This window comes from Triturus cristatus, chromosome 1_1, assembly GCF_964204655.1.
Source record: "Triturus cristatus chromosome 1_1, aTriCri1.1, whole genome shotgun sequence".
NCBI classification, from domain to species: Eukaryota; Metazoa; Chordata; class Amphibia; order Caudata; family Salamandridae; genus Triturus; species Triturus cristatus.
This window is the reverse complement of record NC_140579.1, coordinates 1,081,891,941-1,081,902,858: the sequence shown is the minus strand read 5'-3', so window position 1 is coordinate 1,081,902,858 and position 10,918 is coordinate 1,081,891,941. Positions and strand designations below refer to the sequence as shown.

Here is a 10,918-nt window from a genome sequence, read left to right as displayed (position 1 = left end):
TATGAGTACGTGGAAACAATGGATGTTAGAGATTGTTATGTCTGTATGCAGTTGCCTGCATCTGTATCTGAAGGTGTCACTTATAATCACCTTCCTTTGACATATGGGATGACTTGTAGTGTCCTAGCAAGTTTGTTTTATAAAACAGGCAAATTAGAATATTATTACACTGACATAGATTATATTTTCTCACAAGTTCCTGTAGTTCCTGAATTAAACAAGGTAAAGCCTGATAAAACTATTGGCGAATTTTTCCTAGAAACAAGAAAAATAACTTTAGAAGAAGTGTCTAAAAATAACCTTACTTGTAGTTTATGAAAAGAAGAGAAAACTTTCCTGGATATGGTAGAAAATGCAAAAGAAAGTGACTGGGGAAAGAAGGGAATCACCATTTTGGGATGTTGGGAAGGAAAATCATTTAAAAGGAGAAACAAACCCGGCAATGGATTTAGATTGGCCTCAGAAAGGGAAATTATGCATAAGTAGAGATAATACTGTATATGACAATTATTTTGTAGGTGCAAGTGAGTGCCAGGATTTAAACAAAATCTTGGGAGGATGGGGATTTAAAGGAGGAAAAGATCCAGTATTCCCTGGAATATATTACATTTGTGGGAACAGACCTTATTATAGGTTGCCGGACCATTGGTACGGAACTTGTTACGTAGGCCTGGTCTTTCCAAAAATATTTCATGTGGAAAGGGGAGAAAATGGATTGCATGAAATAGGTAGACATCTAACACGTAGAAGGAGGGAAAGTTGGTCAGAAATTATTGGTGATATTTTTGAAGCACTGATACCAGCAGTTGGAATATCTCTGAATGCACATAAAATTAGAAAATTGTCTACAGTTGTGGACTGTTTATCAACAAACACAGCTTTAGGGTTCTTGATGGTAAATACCGAAATGGTTGCCATGAGAGCTATGGTAATGAAAAATCGACTTGCCCTTGACATTATATTGGCAAAAGACGGAGGAGTCTGTAGAATGCTGAAAGTACAACATTGCTGTACTTACATTCCTGACAAAAGTCAGAATATAAAGAAATATATTAAGAATATAACTGAATTGCATGAAGAAATTGTTCCAATGGAGGTTGAAGGTGTATGGGAGAAACTTGGTAAAAGTTTTTCCTCTATTAAGAATTTGTTAACAAAGTTATGTAGCTCGTTTGTGGGCAAAATACTAATACCTGCGACTTTTGTGATTATTCTAGTGTTAATATTGAGATTAGGATGTTTGTGCATAAAAAGAAGAAAACTACAAAGTAAGATAAAAAGAGAAAATAAGAAAAATAAAGAGAAAGAAATAAGAGAAAGAGAAATAGAAGAAATAGAGTTAGAAGAATTTAAAGAAAATGTGTACAAGAAAACAAAAGAGAACAGTGTGGTGAACACTATTGTTTAAACTTACAAATGCAAGCGGATTTGAAAAAAAAACATTCCCTTAGATAAATTTAGTGAAATTAGGGGCATATCATCATGCGGCAGCGATATTTATCGCTGGCCGCAATTATCGCCCGGCTAGCGCACTATTACCAACGCGCATCGCCGAGGCGATAGAAATCCAGGCAAAAGCGGCGGAAAGAGTCAAAATCGCTGGAATTCCAGCGATAGAAAACTGCGTTAGGGAAAACCTTGTACATAGGGAGACGTGGACTCAGCATAACAATCCACCTCCCATTATAGATATGGCTTAGTAAGAAAAATAACAGGCGTTACAAACCGGCGAAATACCCGGTTAGCGCTGATTTTAAAATCGCTATGCGTGTTAGCGATACACTTGTAAATAGAGAGAAGCTGGGTTAGTGATAATATCCCATGTTGTTTCACGGGACACGCATCCCTTGCATCTCATTAGCGATGCAAGGTGATGCGATGTTGAAGCCAGCGCTAATCCATTTAAACACGTGTTAGCGTGCTCTTGTAAATAAAGCGATATTTTTATCGGCGCATTTCATCCGAAAACGGACGCAAACGCGGCGATAAAAATATCGCTAGCCCTTGATAATATACCCCTTAGTTAGTAGTGGTGATGTTTAAAATCACCAAAGGGGGGATTGATTGAGCAGGTAAAACACAATTTTGTATACCTCCTCTAAATTGCATGAAATTAATTACGTAATCATTCTAAAATTAATTTACATAACATGTTTGAAGTGAAAGTGGTACTAATCAATATTTGCACCTTGATAAGCATCAATACACGTGGGACTAAATTGCTAATTGCATGGCAAAGTTAAATAATTAACAATAGTACGCAAACTAACATTAGATTGTGTTAAAATAGTGAAATTGCATGGTTTATATTGCCTTGTGATTGTATTGTGGCTTAAGGTTATCGTATGGTAAGCATTATCGCTTTAAATGTTGCTGCAGCTAGGAAAATATTAATATGAAGTGGGATTAGTATGGGTTTAAACATTAGAACCTTAATTTCTATATTTTGATTGCTGTTATGTCTATTTTCGCTTAGTTAACATTCGGGCCTACTAGGCCGCAGTACTCAAGATGGCGTTCTCTGAAGCAGATGCCACCATGTGCGTGTGATGATTTCTGCGCATGCCCGGATAGCTCTGGAGATCACGAGGTGAAATGAACTCCTGACATCGTGTTCCTTACCAAGGTCGATGTGTTGGAGACTTGACCGCAAACCAGAAGATGAGCGTATGGGAACCAAGGAAGTGACAAAGAATAAACCTGTCAATAGGACCCTTTTGCCTTGAAAAGATACATTCCCTGGTCCCCGCATGGGAATCGGAAGACACTATGCAGAACCAGTTTGCACTGGGAAGAGTGCAATGAACTATTGATAACCCTGAACTGTCCAATCAGAACATTTGGTCTGCCTCTAAAGTTGCCATATTTTGTATGAAGTAAGACACAAAAAAGGGTATAATAACCCCTCATCTGTCATTACGGGTGCGGAATTGTGGGTTGGTTCAGGAGGAGTTTGAGAGTTGCAGTTGGAGTTGCAGTCGTGATAGTCTTTGGGTTATTTCTTAAAAGGGAGTTCTTGTTGGGTGGTTGTTCTTTTAAATTTCCGACTTTCTAAATTTTTATTAATTTCTATGTGGCCAGTCTGGGTGTGGAGTTAATCCATGCTGCGGATTGATATATGGACTTTGCGGAGTTGTTGCAATGTATCCTGTATATTTGCCTGACGGTTTGATCCCTTGGTGTGGGTCAGATAGCCTGTCTAGGGGAGTTTTACCTGAGAATGCGGATAACTCCCTGTTCGATCTGAAGCTATCGTCGCCTGTTCATTGGTAAATGATTAACTGCGTTTTTCCTAAATTTATGTATAAATGACATTTCTAAATGCTTGATACTCTTTAATAAATCAGAATTTCAAATTATGAACTGTAGTAAATAAATGCATGTTTAACGGGAATGCTTAATAATTTAGATAAATAACATTGAAATAACAAGAAACGAGTTTTGTGGTTCTTAAAATTAATCACTGAAGAGATTAATATTTCCTAGACTTTTATTGTGTATTAGCTGGTTCTAATTCACCATCAACCAGTCCAACTAGTTGGTCCATTGACCAAACAGTGGAGTGCCTTGATGATTAAGTCAGGATTCTGAAAAGTGTATATAGAATGTACATATAAAGTAGTAAGAAAATGTATCCTGATAGATAATAACGTACCAACATGTCCAGCAGCCATTCTCCTTTGTGAATAAGAATCTGTGACACAAGGAGAATATGTAAATGATGTCTCTCGCGCTGGATCACATCCACAGCACTCTGAAATCTGGTGACAATTTGAGAAGTCGGTTATTTAGTCCACCCTTTCTATCCACGATGTAAATTTCTCCATTTGTGTCCACACATATATCAGCTGGCTGGTCAAACTGGAGTGGATTCAAAGCTGAGCCAGCCTTACCAGCAGTGCCCAGGACTTGAACGAGTTTCCAGAGGATCATGGGGGCATATTATTAAGAAACAGCGTTAAAATGATCGCCGCTCTAGCGGCAGAAAACTACAGCTAAAGCAGCAAAACTGGGCTTGATAATATGCCCTTGAGAATTCCCATAGTAGCCCATGTTCTGGTGTCAGCATGGGCTTCTATTGGAATTCTCTGCGGCATATTATCAAGCCCATTATCGCCGCTTTAGCGGCAGTTTTCTGCCGCTAAAGCGGCGATAATTTTAAGGCGGTGCTTGATAATATGCCCCATAGTGTTTAATGGTGTGTCCATACAATCCTTTTCCAACATCTGTTATCCACACTGACTGGTGAGTGACATTGTTGGCTGGAAATATACCATGAGGCATTTCAATTGATGAGGTGTTCCAAGCACCCAAGAAAAGACCACCTTCTGTGAACACCAGGACCTTGGGTACGTTCTCCCCTCTTTGGGCAACATATAAAAGGCTAAGAAGTGGGTCAACAGCAACACCAAAAGTTTGTCTACTGAAGAGTTCAGAATTTTAAGGCCACTTCAAATCAAGCTGATAGTGGGGACTTGCAGCCCACTTCATCTGCAAATAAGAGTTCAAAAGTAGCAGCATTCCTAGAACACTCGCCGGCACGGCAAAGACACAAGCCCTGCATGTACGAGTCATCCTGTCTGCCTTTTGTTCCAAGACCTCTACTTAAAAAGACTTCCCCTGCGCATCCTGCAAGTGTTTACAGCACCACAAGCTTTCAAGCTCACGGGACAATAACTGCCAACTCCTCTGTTTACTTCCTCCCAAGCCAAGAGATATATCTTGTGGAAAGCCATAGCACTGCCCACGAAAGAGAGGCTCTAACTGTAGCTGTCCAGGAGAACCTCACTCGGGCTCGAGACTGTCATTTAATTTGATTCAGCACCATGTCAATTAATTGTGGTATAGTGAGAGGCAGAGCGGGTTACAATTGCCAAAGAACATGAGCTCTCTGCTGCATCAAGGGACGAGATGTATGCAAAGATGTGTCGCCTGCAACAGAACCTGCATTTTGTACAATGCACTTGTGCGAAAGATTAATAAAACTGTGTTTTCAACAATGTCCCCTTTTTCTGCCCCTGCCATCACTCACATAGAAGCAAAAGCATCATGGGATAATCACTTTTAGGGGAAGAAAAACAATTTTCCCGAGATTTGCAAATTTTACTTTATTCTCAGTTTACAATTAATAAATGACAATTTGCCCATTAACGCGATCAAAATACTCCGATGTCTAGAATTATAAATTAAGCTTTGAAACTCATTTAACTGGCCTTAGACTAGTCCCCATCAGGGCTGATGCCTTCCCATCGCCATCGTTCGGCTCGGTTTTTGGCACCACCTTTCTTAGGGGCCATCATGAAGCTGTCTGTTGGCAGTGGCACTTCGCTTCACAGCAAGCTGAAGAGATGACCGTGTTGCGTAGTCAGTCACGTTGTGCTCAGACCTTCTGTCTAGGTGATGTCTTCTCTCTTGTGCATGTAAAAGCAAACAAGCAAGAAGAAAATAAGTGAAGCATGGCAGTGTTGCAGTTCAAGTAGTACAAGCAAACAATACCATTTAGTGTGGTTACACAACATACAGATGTAACTTTTTGTTTTATGTGCATCATGTTGGGATCTGGCACTCAGGGATGTGCAGGTGACAATGGAATAATCTTAGACAATGAATGCTGCTGGGCAATGCACCTATTTCAGTCATGGGGTTGATGCCAGATGTAAGGAATCTTTGTTTTCAGATCAAAATAAAAAAAAATTACATAAAAAAAGGTAAATTAAAAAAATTAAAATAACAATTTTTGAAGAAAAAATGTATAATTTAAAAAATAAATGAAAATAAAAAATAAAACAAAAATAATTAAAATACATTTTTAAATATATACTTGAAAACATTGTTTAATTAGTTTTATTAAAGATAAGTAAAATATACGCAAGCACATTAATTTATTAAACTGCTACCATTGTCAACCATCCATGCAAGCCTACGGCAAAGGGCCACACTGGTTGGATGCACAAAATGGCTGCCAGTCAGTGTCACATGGTCATCAACAACAACTAACACTGAGCAAGGAAGCATGGCCACAAACAGAGAAGACATGCAGGCCTATGGGGATAGCACACTGGTTGGCTACACAAAATGTCAGCCAGCCAAATGGTCAGAACAACAGCAACCAGCAAGAAGGCATGGCAACAAACAAAGAAGACACCCAGGCCTATGGTTGAAAGTTGGCCTGGGCAAAAATTTCGTTCCGTTCGCGAAAATTCCGATAATTTGACATTTTCGCGTTCCGCGGAGAGCGCGAAAATGTCAAAATTTCCGCTTTCCGCAGCTTGGCGATAATTTGTTTCTTGCTCGCGCTGTAAAATAATACATTCTCACACGCGCGCGATCGCCTTACCTGAATCCCTGCGTTCGCCAACAAGTTTTCTTGATCCGGTCGCGTTCTCCATGAGATGTTGGATTGTTTTTAGCCATTTGCGCTGCAGTGACGTCATGCGTCGCGCGATCACGTCTTTCTTCTCGCGATCATGCACCGCGAGACAACTCAAAACAAGATGGCTGCGCCCGCGAGCAACCACATGGGTAAGTTGGCGACCCGCAACCATGCAGCAAATCTCGCGAACATGCGGGACAAAAAAATTCCGCATCTTCGCGATATTTCCGCTTGTTTGCGATAATTTTAAACATTTTCGCGATAATTTGCGAAAGTGGATTTCACAAATTCCGCCCACCCCTAGTTGAAAGCATACTAGCTGTCTACACAAAATGGCCGCCAGCCACAAGGTCACAAGAACAAGCAGGAGGCCTGGAAAACCGAGAACACACTCAGGTTTGTGGTGGACACTGACTATACAAAATGGCTGATGGCCATATGGCATGGGGCACAACAAAGGCAAATGGTAGCCTATGGCAAACACACATAGACACACACTGCCCATATAAAAGAGGCATGGTATCACAGGGAACAATTTTTACATGTCTAGATTTAACACCTTTAGAAAAGGCCTTAACAGTAAAGAGGATTGGGAACAATTGATCTGATGTTATGAGGTTTATCATGTAAGATCATCCCTTTTCACAATGGTCCCCGATATAATAACTCTATACCCTTGTAACATGGCCGATGTGGCATTTACTTCGATAGCGCTATTTGTGTATTGAAGTTTGCAGTCTTCTCACTGATTATGACCCATTTTCTGTTGAGTACTGAATAATTCCCGTAACCTTATCTCTTGTCAGAGAGACATTATTCTTATACCATAACATCCCCATCCAAAATGGCTACTATTTTATGATACATGCCCTTTCCAATATGGCCACCGTAATTGGTCTGTTGCGAGGAAATGAGGTCTTTTGACCATATAAGAAATGGTTTAAAAATTAACATCTGATTTTAGAAGTTTTAACTGCTTATTACTAACTTGAGCAGCCAAAATGTAGGAACACTGAGTAATAAATCTTTTTACGAACACATTATGTCTCGTAATTTGACCTTTGACCTTGACGCACAATGTTTAAATGCAGCTCTGGGTGAGGCGGAGAGGTGTATCCTAACCCGGAAACTGTACCGTTGGATGCAGGGAGGCCATAACTTTATTTCCAAGTAAGTAGCATAGCCTAAAGATCGATTTGAGTTTGAGATTGAATAGCACTATGTATAGAAATACAGAGAGTCTTATATACACTGAATAGTGTCTAAATACTTCCTTTTAATATGACTAAAAAAGATAAACGCCCCGTAACTTAAATAGACTTTGGTAGGCGTATTTTGAATCTGGAACAGCGGTAGTGCTTTCTATTACCACTTGTTTTTTCAAAAGTTACAGCAGGTTTCCCAACAAGATATAGCGCGATCTTAAGCGGGGCTTTTACACGTACAATATGGTACACAAGTAACAACAAACCGCTTGTCCTGCTAGAAAGACCAGTAATATGATTTTTTTCATTTTTTAAGACCTGAAGCGGTGTCCAATTTTATTAATAACTTATAGATTACTGTAACAAACAGTATGTAACTGCCATAATGTATTACTTAGGTAGTCTCTTAAAGAAATCCTCTAGAGATTGGCTATTGATGGCAACACATTTGTGTTCTACCTTCACAGGCCCGCCATTTTTATTCTGGCATAAAGATAATTGCCCACAAGCTCAGGTAAATAAACAATTCGGAGTACAGTTTATACATAAATCAAATTAAAGCAATAGGAATTGAATAGTGATCTTTTGCTCCATATTTGATTCATTTTGAATAGCAGGTGACATTCTCACTCCCGGTAATATAAAGCGGTGGTCACCTCCAGTCACGACTCATTTGGTGCGGACCTGGCCCTCTTTTTATTAAAAAGGGAGAAATTCCCTTGAATATGAAGAAGCTTTGTAATATTATAGTGTACGCGTATATTAATCGAAAATATAACTTTCTTTTTCCCCGCTTATACAGTTATTGTTCTCTATAAATGACCAACTATTAAACGGTGGTTTCCAACGTGTACATCATACATCCTTTTTGCATTTATAACAAGGTATGTAATAAGAAGTTTAAACTATTGATGAAACAACATGCTTAGCATTTCATTAGAGAGTATAAAATCTTGGATCTACCGCCACATCTCTATGTTCTACATTTCCAATAGGTTTTAAAGTGAGGGACAATATCAAGATCCCACATGTTTTTAAGACACAAATAGCTGCTGGCTTTAATATCGGAATGTTAGGTACTTTCCTGACGTGATAGGTATGATGTCTTTATATATTTTGTTAAGTTGTCTTGCTTTATGATATAATGAACATTGGAAAGCTATTGAAGGAAATGTACTGTGTTTTTAATAATAACAATAAACGACATAGGGATAGTATTTGAAATGTATTAGTTGGTTGCACTTTTTCTAATGACAATGTGGAATGTTAAAAAAACTTTTTCTATACATCAGTAATATAAGAGCCGGAAAATAATTATTGTTTCTGGTGTTTAGAAAATTGTCCTGAGGAAGGTGATCAATTGAACATTCACCGTAACGCTGCGTCGACTTCCGTTTTCTAAAAATGTTTTGTAAATATTTTTAACATGTATATAAACATCTTTTTAAAAATTGTATATTTTATACTGCATAGAATAAATTCTAATGGAACTATTTAGTTTGTTTTTTTGACTTTTTTACTGTGCTCTGCTGACGTACTGTGATACTTGGATTGTTAAATTGGTTTTGAGTTTTTCTGCAAACTTGTAACCCCCATTACGGGGGTTAGACATAACTTTGGTAAGAATTGTGCCTTTGTAGTAGGGTCCTTCTTGTCTTTTTAGCACAGGGAACACAACATTATTTCAGCAAAGCCAAAAATGAAAATTAACAGGGCTAAGAAAATGTACAACAACACTCATCCTCCAAATCCATTACCCCACCTATACACTGTTTGAAGGGGAAAAAAAGTGAAATATCGCTAAAAAAACATATTTTGTATTTTAACTCAATGTCATTCATGGCGTAAATGATGTTTCAATTCAACAGACACCACAGAAACAGTTGTTTCATGCACCCATGTTTAGTACAAGGCCTACTGGCTGGCAGGCCCATTGGCAGACTAGGCCACAAAGTGAATTAAATCAATGATGCAAATGTATGAAAGAACACATTGAAAATGTGGTAAACATTGCAAACATTTTCCTTCACAAATGAAGAAAAATTAAATGCAAGAAAATAACTAGGCCCCTACGAAAACTGCAGGCCACCCACGACAATGAATTTTAAAAATCGAAAAAAATAAAAATAAATCCAGGTGCATGCCCCCAATCAAACGAGCACCCGTATACACCAGTTTTTCAACTTACTTGTGATATCTCAAAAACAAACTCCCTAATTCCAATGGTATATATGCAGCAGACAAGGAGAGTGATCCTTTCAGCTCCAAATCCCAATGAAAATTGACCAGGAGAGGAACAAAGCACCGGGAGGAGCCTGCTGGACAGGAACAGGAAGTTGGAGTCTTTGCGGCACTTCCTTTTGGTTTAAATTTTTTTTTTTTAAAGACTCCAGCATCCAATTTGAGAAGATAAACCACTTCAAATGCCTCTCAGCTGCATTCTCAAGCAGAAAACCGCTCCGTTTGCGATCAGCACTAAGAATAGTACTGGATTGGTGACGTCGCGGCCTGAAGCCATGCGAGTCAGCACAAATTCTCGTGGTAGCTCGGTAGCGGTGTGAGAAGTCTTGCACATGCTTACAAGCGGCCCGAGGTTCGTGGCATTCCCGGTTGATAGCCAAAAGAAAAGCCACGCGCGTGAACCGAAAAAAAACCTCTACTTCACGCCCGAATGGTGGAATTCAGGAATTCCACGCTCCTACATGAAGTGCCTGAATTCCGCAAATTGCATGAGCGGAGCGGAGTTTACCACCTGGGCTTAGTGATTAGGGTGTGAGACCCCGCAAATAAATGCATTCTGGTCTTGGTAGTTGGGCCTGGGGGCCGTGAGTCTGGTCTGCTATGTCTGTATTGGTTTTTCTCGTTGTGTGTTAAGAATAAAAGAATACAGTGACCTTTGATGTAAAACAAGAGAGGGACAGAGATAAAGATCAGGTGGATGAATTTCAAAATGGGAAACGAGATAACCTCGAATCAATACCAGCTCCTCCACTTGTTCAAATTGTTTGGTCCTAGGTACTCACTTTATTTCACAGAGCCTCCTTTTTTAGGTCGAAGCTAAGCAAACAGCATAGCTGACTAGTTGCTAAAAACGTCTTTGGCAAAAGACACACAATTGATGGATGGAATACAGAACAAATCAAAACATTCACCCCCAGTCAAGAGATCTGGGTTCAATTCAATTCAATTCAAAGTAAGCTTTATTCGATTATTAAAAACAATCATAAAAGCACAAAACAACAAATATACAACTTACTGAACGAATTAAACCAAAAACAAATTGAGGGAGTCACAATACAAAATTTACAAAAAGGAATCTATCCGCTGAACATAAAAGTTA

General features: G+C 39.0%; 1 pseudogene; it reads right to left on the bottom strand.

Annotated features, from left to right (window-relative positions):
* Nucleotides 1-3,738: 3,738 nt before the first annotated feature.
* On the bottom strand, nucleotides 3,739-4,575 carry LOC146871591 (NHL repeat-containing protein 3 pseudogene; annotated as a pseudogene).
* Nucleotides 4,576-10,918: the final 6,343 nt, after the last annotated feature.